Here is a 19,234-nt window from a genome sequence, read left to right as displayed (position 1 = left end):
CACACACACAAAGCCCCGCCGCGCTTTCAAGTGATGTATTTTGACTCCCCATTTCATAACTTTTAAGTTAAACCCTAAGAGGGAAAATGAAACGGAGAATGAGAGACAGTAGGGAGGGCGGTATGTAAGCACGGACACAGATCCAAAACGAACATTTCTCAGGGATTTCGGCAGCAACGCCCGCTCTGCGTTCCCAAAACTCCCTCTCACCGCCGCACAACCGCAGACGGTCAGCCAAGCCAACACAACACAACACTCCTGCCATACCTTTCAGTCACACACACGCACACGCAAACACACACGAGGGAAGGTAGGTAAATGTGTACATATGTATTGTGTATGTGTAATAGAAGTGTAGAAGTGAGAGGGAGAGGGTTGGCTTCATACGTCAGGGACAATTTTCTTGGCTTCAAGTATAGGTTTATTCTTTTCAACATTGTACTTTCAAAACACACACACACACACACACACACACACACACACACACACACACACACACACACACACACACACACACACACACACACACACACACACACACACACACACACACACACACACACACACACACACACACACACACACACACACACACACACACACACACACACACACACACACACACACACACACACACACACACACACACACACACACACACACACACACACACACACACACTGGACAGGGTTGAGCTGGACTGGGTAGGGGTATTGTGGTTGAATGCCTTTCCAGTCATGCTCCCTAGACAAGCCTCTGGCCTTCTTTCCTACTACTGGCTCTCTCTGTCTTTGCACCTGTGTCTGGGTGCTTTTTCTCTGCTCACCGCACTGCTGCAAGGGACACGAGTGTAAATGTTGTGGAGAGGGATTTGAACCACATTCTGGTGATGAGGAATGAGGCCCGTCTGGTACTCTTAAGCCCAGATGGAAGGGTTCAGGACAAGGACTATAACAGATCTTGGTACAATGGTGGAGTAAGAAAAAGCAGACAGGAGAGCTCAACTCCATTCACAGCAGTGCATGAAAGCCTGATTTAGTAGTATAGTGGATTTGTAGCTAGATTTCCCAAAGGATCCTGATGCTGCGACTCTCATTGTAAATCTGGGAAATTAACATTGGTCTAAGCTTCTTATGGGAAACCAGACTAAGAGTATACGGCTCAGCAACATACACACATACGTTTTGGTTAAAAATACAAATAGAAAAATAATTAAACTAAGACCCATTTACATCTGCATCAGTTATAATGTTGTCATACCTCACTAATATTGGTTCCTCGCAAGATAAAGGTGTCACAGCAAGTCTTAAAAACGCCGTAGCTTGCTCCTTCTGCAGAGTTATGTGAATAAATGTTGAACCAAGATTTGGAAATCACATTTTGGGATCCAGAAATAACATAACGTTTGAGGGGAGGGAGGGGGAGGGGGGGGTAGGTGGTGTGTGTAAACCAACCTGGTATTTTCTTCCTCTTTCTCTCTCCTTCTGTCACATCGCTTGTTCTCATACATTTTCTGTCCTCCCTATCCTTCTCTTTAATCTCCCGGCTGTTTTTTTATCTGCTCACTCTGTCCCTCCCTCTGTTTGCAGCCAGCATATTGATTGCCCATGTCTTTGCCTCTGAAACTCCTGCCTATTGATCCTTAGCTAAGACCCACACACACTTGCACACTCACACAATCATGCAGACCAACTTTGCCACACACATTATTCATAAATGCACACATGCATTCACTCACGTGTGCATAAACACACACAAAGAGACACACACCAGGTCATCTATTTTTTGCATATACCCTCTGTTGTGTTGAATAGACTTGGCATTGATGGACGTTATGCCTTTGTGCTCCTCTCTCGACTCATTAAAGTGAATGAGAGCTGTGTGTGTGTGTGTGTGTGTGTGTGTGTGTGTGTGTGTGTGTGTGTGTGTGTGTGTGTGTGTGTGTGTGTGTGTGTGTGTGTGTGTGTGTGTGTGTGTGTGTGTGTGTGTGTGTGTGTTGTAGGTCTGGGCCCAGCAGCTTTCACTCTGTACCTCTCTCTCTTTCTTTGACTGGGCCTGCAGGCTTCTTCATCCAGGGAGCCTGGTCAATATGGCCATTCTGTCTAGCAATTAACATCGATCAGCACTCGTCAATACCGTCAGCACCCAGACAAAGACCCAGGGTGCATTGCGTGTGCTCGCCCTTTCTCTATCACAGTCCAACAAATCCCCAAACAGCACTCTCATTATATGAGGGCATTCTGGCCTGACCCCAAGGTCACCGTGGAGGAGAGGCATGGTGTGCTGGACTCTGTGTTATGGGTGATTGGAGTGGAACCTAATGCAGCGCTCGGAGCTCTGCAGGCCAGTTGTTGACTCATTATGACAGTTGTGTTTGAGAGGTGTGGGTGAGGAGTCAAGTTTAGATATTCCCTGGTTTGGATGCAGTAAAGAGAAGTTGGCAGACGGGGATATCGTCCCCCTGCTGCGTTCTCTGAAGTGTTAGACACTGTGAGAACTTTGAACAGCATAAATGTAATCCATCATTCTTGTGACACACATATTTTGAGTTTTCAGATGGGTCAAGTGCAGTGGATTGTGTCCAATTAGCTTTGTCCATAACGTCTGGTCTGTATATGATTGGATGGGAGCAGGGATCGGGGAAACTGGCCTGTGTGATCTCTGGAGGGAAAGGGGGGCTTTTGGCTTTGATTAATACCTGCAGATATGGGCCTTAGACTTCACATGAGATGTTGAGACGTCAGGCTTACATCGGTTTCTGGGATAGATATCCCTACTCTGTTAATCATGGGCCAAGTTTAAACTGTTCCCCAATGTGTAAATGTACGAGACACTTAATAAAGGCCCTTTGATGACAGGGGGGCCCATGTGAAGTCAAGGAATGCGTACAGTGTGCAGGGCTTTGAAATGAGAACCTGTTCGCCACTTGTCCGCCGCGTCTGTGAGATGAGAGAATCGACAGCTGCAACTTAGTAAGAGCAGGAATTAATTAGCGAAGAGCCGTTTGCGTGAAAGCAAGCCGCTGTTGAGATGAAGAGAAAAGCTAAATATTGTTTTTATTAACGGCGATGTTGGTGGTGCACAGCCTGCTCCCTTCTCTCGCTTAGCAAGATTAATCCAGTAAATATGAACGTTTACTCTCCTCCATTGCACAATCTATTGCAGCTGTTGCTCTATACATAGCCCAGCTGAAGCACTGGAATAACTTTACTTTGACACTTTCAAATTGGACGGTTTGATGCTGCTTTGGACTCGTGTCAGGATAATCATTCTTTTAATCCAACCTGTCATTGTAAGGCTTAACCCTGATTTTGCAGACTGAATTATTGGATTGTTTTCTTTGGGGGTTCTTTACACCTGCTTTCTGAGGGACAGTCATCGTATAGTTTTCATTCCTGAAGTTATTACATGGCTTCAGGAGTGTTTTGTCATTGTTGTGGAGAAGGTTTGCAAAAATATCAAATAATACAAAACACATGTGATTAAGCAAGTGCACAATACTGACTTCAAATTCACCAGCACATGCAATCCAGCAGTAAGGCTGTCTCATCTTCACCTCTGCGCCATCTGGCATGGCCGCTTGTTGAAGCTATAGGACACTTTGCATTGATGAAGTGGTACATAAAAGAAACATAAAGACATCAAACTGGGAAGGAGCCATCTTCGTGCACCTGGATCATAAATCAGCATCACTGAACCTCATGCAGCAGCCAACTATGTAAGGACCTCTGATCATCTCAAAGACCAACATTAATGTCAACAACAGCAGACACCATCTGCATATTTGTTTGACTTAAAGTGCAATTGTACGATTTGAAAAACATATTTTGCTCAGACAGCTTTTTCTTTAAAACTTCCTAAACCTGATCACTTGAAATGTGCCGCAAATGTCCCCACTTTTAGCATACTCCTGGTTAATTCAGCAAAACAACATGCAATCACATCAGTTTTAAAATATAATGTTTTTAATGTGAGCATTATTCTTAGCAGCTGTTTAACATTCCTTTCAACCTCTATCCTAATTTCCCAGTTTCATAAAAGTCCTTCTAAAGACAGGTGATGCCCACTTGCATTGGATAGATGTTTTCAGATTATGTTAGATTATATATTTCTCTATCAAAAAGATTCATACATAGATACAAAAGATAAGTCTGCCACAATATGGGGAGAACACACACAGTCCCGTGTGATGTGGATGTGCATGATATCTGATTGGCAGGTTGGGGGTGTAGAGAAAGAGCTAATTGCTTTTGACCAATGAGGTTGGACATCAATATGCAATGCTCAACAACTTGGTGGATGTGTGTTTAATGATGGTCCTCGTGGTTGTGTGTGTTTGGTTGAGCGAGTGTCATGACCCTCAGTGACAGACTCTGCACAGCTCAGTGTGGAGATTCTGTGGCTATCGTGGTTACGAGTGTATGCAACCATTTCGTCAACAAGGGCATGCACAAAGTTGTGTAGGCGTGTATTCCACGTCTGCAAGTGTATCTGAGTGTGTGTGAGAGAAAGTTATCCTGTGCTGTGGCTCCAGCATGTCGTTTTCTTTCGTCCTGTTTCATGCTCACAGTAACCTTCACTCCTGTCGTCTTTTCTGTTCATCACTTCCATACTCCTCCCTAACTCCCCCTCCTCACCACTAAGTGCCCTTTACTCTTCCATCCTCTCCTCTCTCCTTTGTGTAGCTTCTGCTCCCTTTGACTGTCTCCATTTCTCTCACTCTCTTTCCCCCCCCTCTCCCTTCCCCTTTAGCCTTGCCACCGGGCAGAGGAGGAACTGTAATGTTTATGAAACCCTTTAATGTGCTATGTAATTACCCTGGCAAAACCTGCCATCATTACTCACGCCAATAAAGAACTGTCGAATTGACATGTCAGAGTGGGAGAGCGAGAGACAGAGAGAAAGGGAGAATGATGGAAACACACGCTTTCCATCATTGACCCCCCCCACTTTCATTAATCTCGGCTCCTTCCTTGGTCCTTATTTGTTCATCTCTGTTTAGTCGTTTCTTTCATTCTTTCCATCCACAGCTCCTTCCTCTGAATCCCCTTCTTTCCAGCTCGCTGTGACTTCTGCCAGATGCCCAGGTGGTGGTCAATTACAGCACAACTCCTTTTGGAATAACAAAAGCATTCTTAAACATGCTCTAATAAACCTATTTTAGGAAGATTCTCTGAATCTTGGAAACTGGGTGAATGGGTTTGAAGTAGAGGAAAAGGGAGGGATTATAAGAAATAACACTTATGGAAAGAGTGTGAATGAGGATGCATAAAACAGTTAGGCAGCTGCAGGAGTAGCCTGAACGGTGCATTCCTAACACATGTTGTTGTCAGTAGTGCAGAAATGTTTGTTTATGCTATAAACTTCCATATGCAATTAACACATTCTCATATCCTCTTACAGCAGTCCCTCCCTTTCCAGCGCACCCACCCATGAATGTCCTGGGGTCACTATACCTCCCACTTAGACAGCTGAGGCCCAGGCCCTTTTTGTGTTAGCACTTATGCTAAGTCCCTTAACCTTTCTATATATTTTCTGGGAATGCTCAAACCCAATTTGTTGCCTGAACAATTGGCTCTTACTGTAATACCCATTGCCCTCTGTTCATCTGCAGCTGTAGCCTTGTATTCTTCCTCTGTCCTGGCAAAATCCTCTTTTGTAAGACAAATATTAGAACAAATTAAGCAGCAAAACAATAGGTGGGTGTCTGCCTGACGTCAGCCTGCATTTCATTAGCAATCGCTAGGCTAACGCGTTCCATATGGAGGAGCCTGCAGGGTAGCCCCCTGCTGCCCAGCCCCAGCCTAACCCAGCCCAGCATGGCCCAGATCGACTCGGTTGCCACGGTCGGCCCCCACCCTCAGTCTCAGTTTGGACCTCATCCGGGCCCCCACCATTATGTCATCTTTAATTTGGACTTGTCACACATCACCTGACACCTACCCCCGTCATGCTGTAACCTTTTGTCCCGTTGGAGCGAAAAAGCACTCCGGAGGCTTTCTCCCTCTCCTTTTCTCTCCCACTTTGCCTGTTGTTTTATTCTCCCTTTACTTCTCATTCTTTCTCTTTCTCTCACGCTCTTTCCCCCTCGCTAACACTCTCTCTGTTGGCTTCTGTCACTTCCTCCCTTTTTCTATTCAACCTCTCACTCCATGTAAACCCACCTGCTTTTCCCCACTGCCCTTTGTCATTCAGACTTATAGGTAAAATATATGTGTTTGCATGTGTGTGTGTGTGTGTGTGTGTGTGTGTGTGTGTGTGTGTGTGTGTGTGTGTGTGTGTGTGTGTGTGTGTGTGTGTGTGTGTGTGTGTGTGTGTGTGTGTGTGTGTGTGTGTGTGTGTGTGTGTGTGTGTGTGTGTTTGGGGTGTGTGAGAGCAACCGAATCTGTTTCAGATAGGAATTTGATGACACCTCTGCTCAGTCACCCCTAGCTGTTTCCCCAGACCCCCGACAGACAGGCTGAATGACAGTGATATATGGGAAGTGACAATCAGTGGGAAAGTAAAGTGCTTTAGAAAGAGCTAGATTTAAGCACACGGCAGTCTTCTGGAGTCAGAGTGGGGAGTTGGACAGAGTGTTGGACTTCAGGAGAGCAGCAGGGCCGTGGGGCTGTCTCCTGTGATGGAAACATGGAATGTGACGGATCTCTGGAATTTAATAGAAGAAGGAAGGAGATGGAGGCAGAAAGACGGGAGGAAAATTACAGATAAGAAAGGGTTCATGATTACAAGCATGCATGATGTGTTAAGGAAATATGTGTATACATGTGCACTACAGGTGTGATGTATGTTTACTGTGTGAAGGTACTTGTGAGCAAGGCCCAGTGTGTGTGTTGTCCTTTATATATGCAGTCTATGGTTTGCATGCCTGCCTTTTACTGGTCTGTGTATCTGTATATGTGTGCAATCATGTGTGCTTAGGCCCATGTGCACCGGTGTGTGGGTTGCTGTGCACATCCATGTGAGTTGTCGGGTGTCTCTGGTAGCCGTCCCTCATCACTGTTCCCCCGGGTCTCTGCTGTTGGCTTCACTTTACTCTCCTGTTCCGCCGTATGCTTTGTCTTCAGCTCTGGATAACCTACTCTGTGCAGAATCATTGATATGGATTATATTAAAACTCTACCCACGTAAATAACTATTGTAAAAAAACCTAACTGGTTTATGGTGAAAACATTATTATTTATTTATATAAAGAGGTTGCTCATGAATCCAAATTGTTTAACATATATTACCAAAGTACTTAATTCATTATTTTTCACTACTAGGAGACAATCATAGCGACTTCAAATGACAAACATCATATCTATTCGATTCAAAAGCCAAGTTGGAAAATAACACATCAAGTACCGTGGACTAATCGTCCCACACATTTAAACACATTTAAGTAGTGGCCGTAAGCATTTTTTTAACATGTTGTAAAGCTCTACTTTACCAAGAAAACAACAGCATATCCGCCACCTGCTACGTTGTTTGCAATGTATTGTGTTGTTGTGTCTTGTAGTGTGTTAGTGTGACATCAGAGGACCAGATTGGAGATAACCAGCTGGAGCACTTGTAAAGACATTTGTATTTCTATGATACAGATAATCATTTCTGGCTTGGCTGGTTTGAATCTTAAAGTCGGATAGCTTTTTTTTAAGCTCTATTTTTATATCTTGTCATAACTCCCTTGAAGGAATGACAGCTGGGAGACAACCATTTGGTTAAATTACTCTCTTCTTCTAAGTGTCCTGTATTCATCTCAGAGGGGGTAAATTATTTGTATTATAAGAAACTATTTTGGACCAAAAATGATCTGGTGAGAACATCGCTGACTGCAGTAAAAGGAAAGTTCAGAGGCTATAAATACTCGAACAAACATACTGGATATAACATTGAAAATAGAAATCATCTAAATTCCTTTTCTTTGTGCAATGCCAGACATTTTCTAAAGCCTTAGAATTACATTTGAGAAGCTACTTCTCTGCTTGAACTTCATGGTTTTATTAACATTCCTATACAACTGAGAATTGACATTTTCCATACATTGACAAGTGATCGCTCAAATAAACCAATTGAGCATTAAAGAAGTGTTTTCAACCTCATCTCACGGTTGTTCTTAAATGGACGGAGTTGGCTCAGCATGGATATGTCATTAAGTGACAACACAGCGGAACAGCGACAGGAACTAATGCCAGTGGCACAATCTCAGTCCTCATTTATGATGAGGACTGAATTCCCAGACTTAAGTGGACTTGAGTTAAGGGGAGACACCTTTGACCCCAATACTTCAACTCAATTAAAACACATGTAAAAATGATGGCTTGAATGTAAGTAACAACTGTGTATATATGTACAGGGAGGCTGTGGCGCAGTGGCCTAGTGCGTTGGTGTCCGGATCAGGGTTCAAACCCCACTGCAGTCAGCATGTCGTTGTGTCCCTGAGACACTTCACCCCAAATGTCTCCTGTGGGGATTGTCCACAGGACTGAGTCTGTAAGTTGCTTTGGATAAAAGTGTCTAACATGTAATGTATATTTCATGGTTATATCTATAGCAATTGACTTTTAGTGTCCTTTTTGTTGTAAAACTATATTTGCTTGCACCACAGTATAATAGTTTTAATGTTAGGATTATGTTAGGCAGAGAAGTTGTTTTAACAATTTGATGACACTGATTTCTGTGACAAATTTGCGTTGTCTACATCAATGCTTAAGGCGCTCAGATCTCTGATACGTGACGATTTCCAGCTGTGTTCTCAATCTGCAGTGAGACTCAGATGTTGACCGTGTCTTTGTAGGGACATCTTAGCACTTGAGCTCTTTTTTCTAAAATCACAATGCCTGTACAAAGTAGTGAGGCTGGCTAATAACGTGACAGTGGAGGAGAGGTAAATACCAGAGGGACAACCTCAGACGTTTGTTTCGTGAGTTTGAAGTGTCTGGTAGCCTGGCACGCTCAGTAGCAGTGAGTTTTTAGGGTGTGTGTGTGTGTGTGTGTGTGTGTGTGTGTGTGTGTGTGTGTGTGTGTGTGTGTGTTAGTGTATTTGAAAGTACGGTTTGTTCAATGGCAGTTTACAATGTCAGTGTGTGTGGATCACGTCAGCTTGTGCGTTCAGTAGCCTGTAGCGCTGCAGCAGTTTGTGTGTGTGTGTGTGTGTGTGTGTGTGTGTTGGCTCTCTGTGGGGTTGTTGATTGCTAATGCTGGTTGGAAGTTTATGATCAGTATTTTCCGGCTTGCATGACTTAGCGTGTGAAAATCCATTCACATCCAACACACACACACACACACACACACACACACACACACACACACACACACACACACACACACACACACACACACACACACACACACACACACACACACACACACACACACACACACACACACACACACACACACACACACACACACACACACACACACACACACACACACACATACACATGAACACACACAAACACACGCACACAAATGGTGTGGATCTTGATGATATTCCACGGTTTGTCCGTTACTGTATGGTAGTCTTGGTAGCAACGCAGTGCGTGGGGAGTCAGGGTGTGTGTTTGTGTGAGTGTATGCAACTCAGTGTGTTTGTGAGTGCAGCTGTATGTCGGTGTGTGTGGAATGAGTGTAAAAGACATCAGACACCACCGTTAATGGGCTTAATCAATGACAGATGAAATTCCTGTTGTTTTTCTCACCGCAGCACTGTCTGCTCCAATAGAAACACGGCACATAATGTGCAGAGAGACTGATGGGGACGACTGAGGTTGGAAATCTCACTTACACTACGAGCCATCACACACACACACACACACACACACACACAAAGGTTCTTCATTGACACGGACCTGCTTGCGTTTTGCACCGCCACAGAGTTTAGGAACTGCATAAAGCATGCGTATTACAAATAAACTATGCATATGCTGGTCTTTGACACACACGCACACACGCACGCACACACACACACGCCAAAGTCCTTTCTGTGCTCCAGCTGGGGACCCAGCTGCAGTGATGTCATTGCTTGCTGCCACTTTGCTGATTGTGACTCTTATTGAAAGCAGAGCACTTTGATTCGGCTTCAAGAGCGGTCACTGTGCACAGAGCGCACGCATACACACAACACACTCAAATAGGTTGCACGCATTATGCACACACGTATGGTTCATACCATCAGCGTTTTTGCAGTGCACACAAACACTTGGATCATAGTGGATCACTTTAACAGCACTTTTCCAAAGTAGACAAACAGCGTCAATACTTAGTAGATGAGATGGAAAGCGGGATGAGAGGGGAGGAAAGCACAAAGGTTCGGCCCCTGAAGACTTGATTTAGAAAGAGAGAGAGAAAAGAAAGGGAGATAAAAAAAATAGAGAAGGAGAGATGGGAACGCAGCATTGACAGTTTGCTTTGAGAGCAGAGATAAGAGATATGAAGTTACGCAATGAGGGAATGTCTCCTTTGCCTCTCCAACCTATCCCCAAATACACCCATCTCCCCCACACATGTACAACACCTACCACACAGCACGCCGACAAACACACTCTTAACTGTGTGCAGATACACAGACACACACACACACACACACACACACACACACACACACACACACACACACACACACACACACACACACACACACACACACACACACACACACACACACACACACACACACACACACACACACACACACACACACACACACACACACACACACACACACACACACACACACACACACACACACACACACACACACACACATACACTAAATAATCTTTGCCAGAACTCTTTTTTAACTATCAAGGTCTGATATAAAACATCATTCTCCTCTTAACCTCCCCAACAAACACACATGCACACACACTGACAAAATCAGTTACAAGACTCTGTGAAAGTCCTGCCAGTTAAAAGCTGCAAACATATGAGAACAGTTCTGAACAGTTTCCCCATACTATGGTCCATCTGGAACGGTCCCAGCACCCCCCTTTTCCTTCTGCACTGGCCTTCTCTCTGTGTCCTCACTGCCAGTGGCACAATCTCAGTTCTCAAGCCTCCATCATCTCCTCCACCCCCCACCCCCAAGACCTTTCTATCCATTCATGTCCCCAGACCCTATTCGTTTGCCTCCTTTCTAAACCTTTTTGCCCTGTCCCCTTCCCGTCCCCCCTTTCTCTCCCATCTCCCCCTCCCCTCCTCTCTCCTCTGCCTTGTATACACTCGTCTGTTGGCATGTCCTCTGTCTTTCCAGCCTTTGAAGGCTTTTCAGGCTGCTAATAAAAGACAGGTCCCCACCACAACAAAAGGGCTCAGCGCTGCCTTTGAATAAACAGTTTATTTCGCCTTTTTTTTCACCCCATCATACACCCCACTCCTTCCCCTACATCCCACCCACCCCTGTGTGTGTGTGTTTTTTTTTTCACTCTTGGCTAAGGGGGAAATATGTGCACTTGCTATGTTTTTTTCCATGTGATCACAATGCTCTGGAACAGATTAACAGAGGATGAGAAAGGGAGTGAGCGAGAGAGAGGGATCAAAAAGACGGAATAAGGAACAGAAAGAGAGAGCAGGTAACTGTGGCAACCTTGGCCTTCAGAGAAAGAAGTGTGTGTGTGTGTGTGTGTGTGTGTGTGTGTGTGTGTGTGTGTGTGTGTGTGTGTGTGTGTGTGTGTGTGTGTGTGTGTGTGTGTGTGTGTGTGTGTGTGTGTGTGTGTGTGTGTGTGTGTGTGTGTGTGTGTGTGTGCAACACGTTCTCACTCCTATCCCGTCATATATTGACGGACGGTCAGGGCCCCTCCCCGTCGCTATATTACGTACAGGGTACCCCTTGCCCATCAGGCTTCTACGGGCAGGGCGTCCCATAGACCTTCATAATGCCTATTTTAAGGTTCATTTGGCCATTAAAATGCGTTTTGATGTCATTTTATGCGAGTAATGAGTTTTTATTTCTGATTATTTGTGCAGTACATGTACATGATGTTTAGTTTGCTAGTTATGACGAAGATTACTTCATGAATGCTAACGTTTTTTTGGTGGAAATGTGTTTTTTCACAGCAAAGTCACCCTCTGTACTTGGACTTATTGGGAGAATCTAAAGGCAAAAACATCCCAAATATTCATTTAGGTCTTTATTTTAGACCTTTAGTGTTGCCGTCTGTGAGGAAAATACACGGGGCTCAGAGCCTCGTATTTTTAAAATCTTTTTTTCCTTCTAATTTGTTATTCTTTTCAAAATAACACACTGTTATTTACTCACCAATAACACACAATTATCCTTGCTTTTATTTATTGGTTTAATTCCATAATCTCGGACTTTTTTGGTGTCCGTCAGGAACTGAATTTCAAAATAAAAATAACCAGAAACAGACGTAGGCCTATAAGGGACATTTCGAGCATCATTGCGATTGTCAACATTTTTGAGTTTAGGATGACCGAAGACACTACACTACCCATAATCCCCAGCTATCGTTTAGGACTACAGTCCCCGTGATTACTCTTCAAGGTCTGGGATTGGATGTTGGAGTGGCAGTGCGCCAAGGTTACGCAGCGTCAAACAGCTGTTTGCAATGGAACGAAACCACGCCAGACTATCCAAAACTGGAATGGAACGCCCCCCCAGAACTACACACTACACACTACACTATTGTGTTTCGCAAAATGTTCTATGGGACGTCTCTACTGAACGTTTTCGTGTTTCCCACAATTAGAAGTTGCCAGTATTAAACACATTGGTGTTATCAAATGTAATACATATAATTAATAAATGGGTGAAAATCGCTGTCCATAATGCGCAGCATCAATATATACCCACATGACAGCTCATTGATACTTTGTAATTCTACTCCACTACAATTCAGAGGTTAACCTGGTATTTTTACTCCACTACACTTATTTGAGTTACTTTGCAGATTCTGATTAATGATGTGAAATATAAACAACCCTTAAATCAGACTTTAGTTACACCTGAGTAAAATTCAGGGAAGGTGATTGTCAAGTGCCAACAATCAGGAGAGATAGTTGGTGCTTGAGAAGACTAAACATGTATCTGCAATTGACATTAATGGAAAACGAGTAATAAAGTATATTCACTACTCGTTATTCTCTACTAATAGTTAATTAAAGACTGTATATTATGGCTATTTTGCACATCCCTTTCAAGATTTCAAGATTTTCAAAGGTTTATTGACATATCATACACAACTACGGTGTAGTTATGCAATGAATGAAAAACTTGGGTCACAGGTTCCTCAATAGTGCATTACAAGACATCTATCAATATGTGTGTACCTCCACCATTAAACTGTCATATTCTGCACATTTCTTATTCTATCTACATACATAAGAGTATAATTCATATGTATAATATCAGTTAAAATAAGTGCTTCAACATAGTTAACATTGCAGGAAAGCAATATATTAGACGTTAAGTACTTTGTCAGGCTCAATATTTATCTGTAGATAGATACCCCCAACGTTTTTTTCTTGTTTAAAAGAAGACCTTAATCTGTTATTTAATGTTTAAATAAAGGTTAATTCGTTTTTCTGTTTTGCACCTCCTCCTATTAATATCTTTGTACATCCAGCACTAAACTGTTTTATTGTAGAGTTCACTTACAGTATCTTCTTGATTTTTTATATTCTATATTTCTATCACAGACCTTCTACTTTCCCCCTATGAAAGTATATGTACTCTTAATATTTTTTTAATCAAATATAACACATAAAAACGATAATTCAATAACATGCTTTAACCACTAGGCGGTGCACACAAGGTACACACAGCCATAATAACTTTGTATTATTAGTGTAAGACACTTGTATGTACAACATCTGAAGATGTGTAGTTTTATTAATGCTTTCACATAATTTTACAGCATATTGCTATACTATTTCAGACTCAGTATTTACATTCTTACATTCAAAATTCAATCCAATTCAAATCAGTAATATCTTTAAAAACTACAAGTCCTTTTATATCAGCTGTGCACCGTTATGGTGTAAATATAACCTATCTATGAATTATATCAAATGTAAAAGTCAGCCGAATTAGTGTTGATACTCCAAGGAGACGTATTGTGTGAAGAGAAATTGAAGATGTTTTTTAATTGTTGATATATTTATGATCCACGTCAAGTATTCAGTTTCGGCGGCATTTCTTCAGTTTTTCCAAAGGTCTTCTCATCAGGGCTCTATAAATAAAGAACTACGGCAGATCTGTAATATTTAATGCAGCCGAACCGTGTATTACAATGCCGTTATGTGATGACTTTCAAAGAGAAAAGCAAGAGCACTCGGAATTAAGTATTCTTTTATTCTTTTAAAATGTTTTCTGGATTTCATATAATATAAACACCAAATCCCAGCATGCATTGCGGCTAAAACATCCAATCAGCGTAGCTGAGGATCTTGGGTAATCGCTCGAAATGCCTACGTCTGTTTGCGGTTATTTTTATTTTGAAATTCAGTTCCTGACGAACGCCAAAAAAGAACGAGATTATGGAATTAAACCAATAAATAAAAGCAAGGATAATTGTGTGTTATTGGTGAGTAAATAACAGTGTGTTATTTTGAAAAGAATAACAAATTAGAAGGAAAAAAAGATTTTAAAAATACGAGGCTCTGAGCCCCGTATATTTTCCTCACAGACGGCAACACTAAAGGTCTAAAATAAAGACCTAAATGAATATTTGGGATGTTCTTGCTTTTAGATTCTCCCAATAAGTCCAAGTACAGAGGGTGACTGCTGTGAAAAAACACATTTCCACCAAAAAAACGTTAGCAACCATGTGTACACATTCATGAAGTAATCTTCGTCATAACTAGCAAACTAAACATCATGTACATGTACTGCACAAATAATCAGAAATAAAAACTAATTTCTCGCATAAAATAACATCAAAACGTATTTTAATGGCCAAATGAACCTTAAAATAGGCATTTTCCACCGAGAATAACACGAAGGTCGGCCATTGTTGTTGATCATGTGGTCTATGAAGGTCTATGGGACGCCCTGCCCGTAGAAGCCTGACGGGCAAGGGGTACCCTGTACGTACTATAGCGACGGGGAGGGGCCCTGACCGTCCGTCAATATGTGACGGGATGGGAGTGATAACGTGTGTGTGTGTGTGTGTGTGTGTGTGTGCGTGCGTGCGTGCGTGCGTGCGTGTGTGTGTGTGTGTGTGTGTGTGTGTGTGTGTGTGTGTGTGTGTGTGTCACTCAATCTGGTGGTCTGTATCTCCGTGCTGACTCGGGACATATTGCTGAGGGTTTGGGGAACACATGCTAGCCTCCCATCTCAGCATCTTATCTCCAGAGCAGTGCAGCACACTCCTACAAGCACCTGTAGTCTGCGCTCTGAGGTAAACTCCCCAAACCACATTAGGTCTGTGTACTCTGGCAACATCTGACTTTTCCCAAGGGGATTCAAATAAACATCTAGTTAAAGAGAGACCTGTTTTGTTGGATAAACTGGAACAACCTGGCTTTGAATCTGAGCATAATCCACCACATCCAGAGGAATCACGTCAAAGCTAAGTTGACAATTTGTCCTGTTTACATGTGTAGAAATATTTCTCTGGGTAGAAATGACTTATAAGACATCTTTGAAAAGGTGTACTTTCCCCCCGCATGTCAATAAGTTCTCAGTTAGTTGGAACTGGACCCAGGGTGGCTCTGCTAGCTGGAAAGACACTCAGCTACTGATCGGAGCACCAGCAGACGGGCCAGGCAGGGCAGGGCTCCCTCCAGCAGACCTGGAAAAACATAAACACACACAAAATATTTGAAATGCATGAGGTGAACCATAATTTGTCTCATCAGACACTTTCCAAACCTCAACATGGATGAATATAACTTGTGAGATAGGTTTATTAAGCACTTGTAATGTGTGTTTTCAAGTGCATTTCAGCTACTTTCTTGCCCGGGTTTGTTTGCCTGCTCGTTTCAGCCTAACCCACACAAGCCACAGCCAGACTGTAACACAACCAACCGCTGCAGCGGACCAAACCACAGCTCGCTACTCCACATCCCCCAGTGAACTCTCTCCCTCTCCCTCAACCTGTAACTCCTTCTGGCTCATTCTTTTCTTGTTAGTCCACCGCTCCTCCCTCTGTCCTCTTCTGTTGTTCTCCTACCCTTTGCCTTCCTACTCCCTCTTTTCTCTCTTGTCTTTCTGGTTCTGAAGAAAAGCCTGTCTTGCCACAGCCCCAGAGCTTAAAGTAAATAAATGGTCATTTTTCGGCCTCTTTCTCTTGGAAGAAGAATAGTAGCGAGAGGAGCATGTGTATAAAGGTTTGTGTTAACACTGTGTAAGTATGTGTGTGTGTGTATTCATCCACCAGTGTGTACATATTGGTGTATGTATGTGTGCATGTGTGTATGAGGCAGCAAACCACAGGCTTATTGGAGCTATTAGAGAGCTGGCTGAGCAGCACAGCATAGCAGCACCAGATGGGCAACTAGAAGGAGACGCATGATGTAGACGCACACATACAAAACACATACATAGCATTCTGTATGTCTTTAAAACATGCACTTTGGACACAGACACATGGCACACATTAATATTGAAGGATTGACGGAAGGAATATTAATAAATAGAGTACACACATAAACAGAGTTTGAAATGTATGCAAACAAATTGATTACACACATGCACTTGTGCACAGCTGGCGCACGCACACGCATACACACACACACACACACACACACACACACACACACACACACACACACACACACACACACACACACACACACACACACACACACACACACACACACACACACACACACACACACACACACACACACACTGGAGCCCCATGATGCTCCTGATGAATGATAGACGGAGTGAGAGTGAGGACGGGTGACACCAGAGAGCATCCCTTCATCTCTGTCACTCAGCTAATCCCTCTCTCCTCTCATCCATTACCTCACTCTGTCTCTCGCCAGGCACCCCTCATCCCCGCTCTGTGTGTCAGTCACTTACTCTTTCCCTTTCTTTCCTGCATGAAATCCATCGCTTTCTCTCCTTCCCCTTCTCACTCTTCTAAGTTAGTTAGTTCTATGTTCTTATATGTTAACGACATGCTGTACCGTCTGTGCAGTTGTGGAAGAGGTACTCAAATTCACTATTAATGTTAAACGTAATGTATCAAAAGTACAGTTCCAGAACCTTCTTCACACTTCGGGGAGGGGGGGCTCAACAAGTGCTCAACAAGTGCTCAACAAGTGCTTCAGTTTAAAACGTTGTTTACACTAAGGATTAGTGTTCCTGTCCAGATTTCACCTCGTGGGGATCTTTTTACTTAATGCACTTTTCTAGATGGATATACAAGCATGTAATGCTTTAGCTGGTTGAGGTGGAGTTAATTTCCTAGTTTATAAGCTGGAGCTTTATTTTCAATAAAAAAAATGAATATGCAAAGTGAATACTTAATTTAATTAAAAAGCTAGAAAAGTCAGGTTGTAAAAATCTCATTATGAAGTCTACAAAAAAAAGATGTACTCATCAAATCATTTATTCATCTTGTCATGCCTAACTTTCGTGGATCATAACATATCAGTAATGAAATGCAGATGCTTTTTAGCTCAATGTAGGCCAAACCTTTCCTCGGGTGGCCACATTGTTGCCACTAAAAAGGCAAAAGAGTGGCCTGCAAGAGGTAAGGATTGCTTTCATCCCGTTCTGTGCGTCAGTCTGAATTAAACATCCTTTAGCTGCTGAGTTTTTGATCACTTGTCTTTCTCTTTAACCATTCTCTCCCTTCTTCATGTTACCATCATGTGTATCCCTACAGCTGTATACTTTACTGTAACTTGTTTAGTCACATTTCTCGCCATCATTGCTGTCATAAACACACTTCTCCGAATGTATGATTCATTGCTCAACATCTGTGCTTCCCACCTGCATATAATTAGTGATAACCTGCCTAATAGCCTCTTCTTAGTCAATCCCAGTGTTTTGAATCCTACACAAAATCACAGCTCACAATCATTAGCTTCCCAGAAGTCATGGCAGCTTGTCTCGAGTTTCTTATTTTCCCTGCAATGTTCCCATTGCATCTCCCTATTGGCCAGCAGGAATTTACTACAAGCTCCAGCGTTACCCCAAACATTCTACCATTTGTCATCCATCAGGCTCGCAAGAGTTATTGGAACGTTGCAGTCGTGCTTCCCGTGGCGTGGATGCGGCCGGCGGGCACGTTCTTGGGGTTACAGTAAAACAAGCGTCTAATGACACCCCCTGTAACCACAGCAAAGGGGGGCCACGCGTCACCAGCACTAACCCAGGAAATGCTTTGGTTGGCCACAGGGTAATTGGGACTGTCCCATGTAATTTGGGCGGAGAGGCAGGCAAGTTTGGCCAGCGCTCCTGCACTTGTCTCTCCCTGGCTGTTGGTCAACCACACAGCACCACAGAAACGACAAGGGATGGAGGGAGGGAGGTGGAGAGATGGAGGAGATAAGAGATAAGGCGGCAGTTGAGGAAATTGAAGGCAGAATACTGAGAGGCTTCATGGAAAGAAAAGCCAATAGAAAGCAGAAGGAAACTGTAGAGATTGACAGAGCGGATTAGCAATGTGTGTGCGTGTGCATGTGTGTGTTTAAAAGAGTGTCACAGTGAGTAGAGAAAGTGAAGCGTGGCGTGTGTATGGTGGGCATTATTTTTCCCCACACAGGTTCTTCTACGCTGAGGCAGATGGAAAATAGGAAAGGGGAGCAGGGGGGAATTCAGCTTACTCAGGTCTTCTGCTCCAGCCGTGTACTCATCACAGTGTGTGTGTGTGTGTGTGTGTGTGTGTGTGTGTGTGTGTGTGTGTGTGTGTGTGTGTGTGTGTGTGTTTTCTCTGTCTGTCAGGTCCTCTTCACAAGCAGCGCTCACTTTAAGTGGGACAGACAGCTGGAGGACTAAAGAGTTCTGTGTGCTGGCCTGAAACCACAGGTGTGTGTTTGTGTGCACACAATTCTACCTACTCTATGTGTGTGAGTGTTTGTGTGTGTGTGTGTGTGTGTGTGTGTGTGTGTGTGTGTGTGTGTGTGTGTGTGTGTGTGTGTGTGTGTACATATTTCTATTTTGGTGTGAGTGAGTTCAATGTTGGTGGTCATGCATCTGTGCATGTTTATTAATGTATGTTTGTGTGTAGTTGTGTGTGTTCACTGGACTACACAGTGAGTGACTATCAGGTGTTTCATTGTGTCCCTACCTATGTTAGTTAAATGTTCCTAAACACATAACTGTGCA

The 19,234-nt window shown here is 43.3% G+C and overlaps 1 long non-coding RNA gene across 1 annotated transcript in view; it reads left to right on the top strand.

Annotated features, from left to right (window-relative positions):
• Positions 1 to 19,234, top strand: part of LOC117453633 (uncharacterized) — a 28,623-nt gene that overhangs the window by 8,355 nt on the left and 1,034 nt on the right. Inside the window, exon 3 of the long non-coding RNA XR_004552916.2 lies at positions 18,851 to 18,934. This is a non-coding gene — a long non-coding RNA (uncharacterized lncRNA). The remainder of the gene's footprint in view (positions 1 to 18,850; positions 18,935 to 19,234) is intronic.

Source organism: Pseudochaenichthys georgianus, chromosome 10, assembly GCF_902827115.2.
Source record: "Pseudochaenichthys georgianus chromosome 10, fPseGeo1.2, whole genome shotgun sequence".
Classification (NCBI taxonomy): Eukaryota; Metazoa; Chordata; class Actinopteri; order Perciformes; family Channichthyidae; genus Pseudochaenichthys; species Pseudochaenichthys georgianus.
The sequence above is the reverse complement of the archived record's forward strand: the minus strand, read 5'-3'. Positions and strand labels throughout refer to the sequence as shown.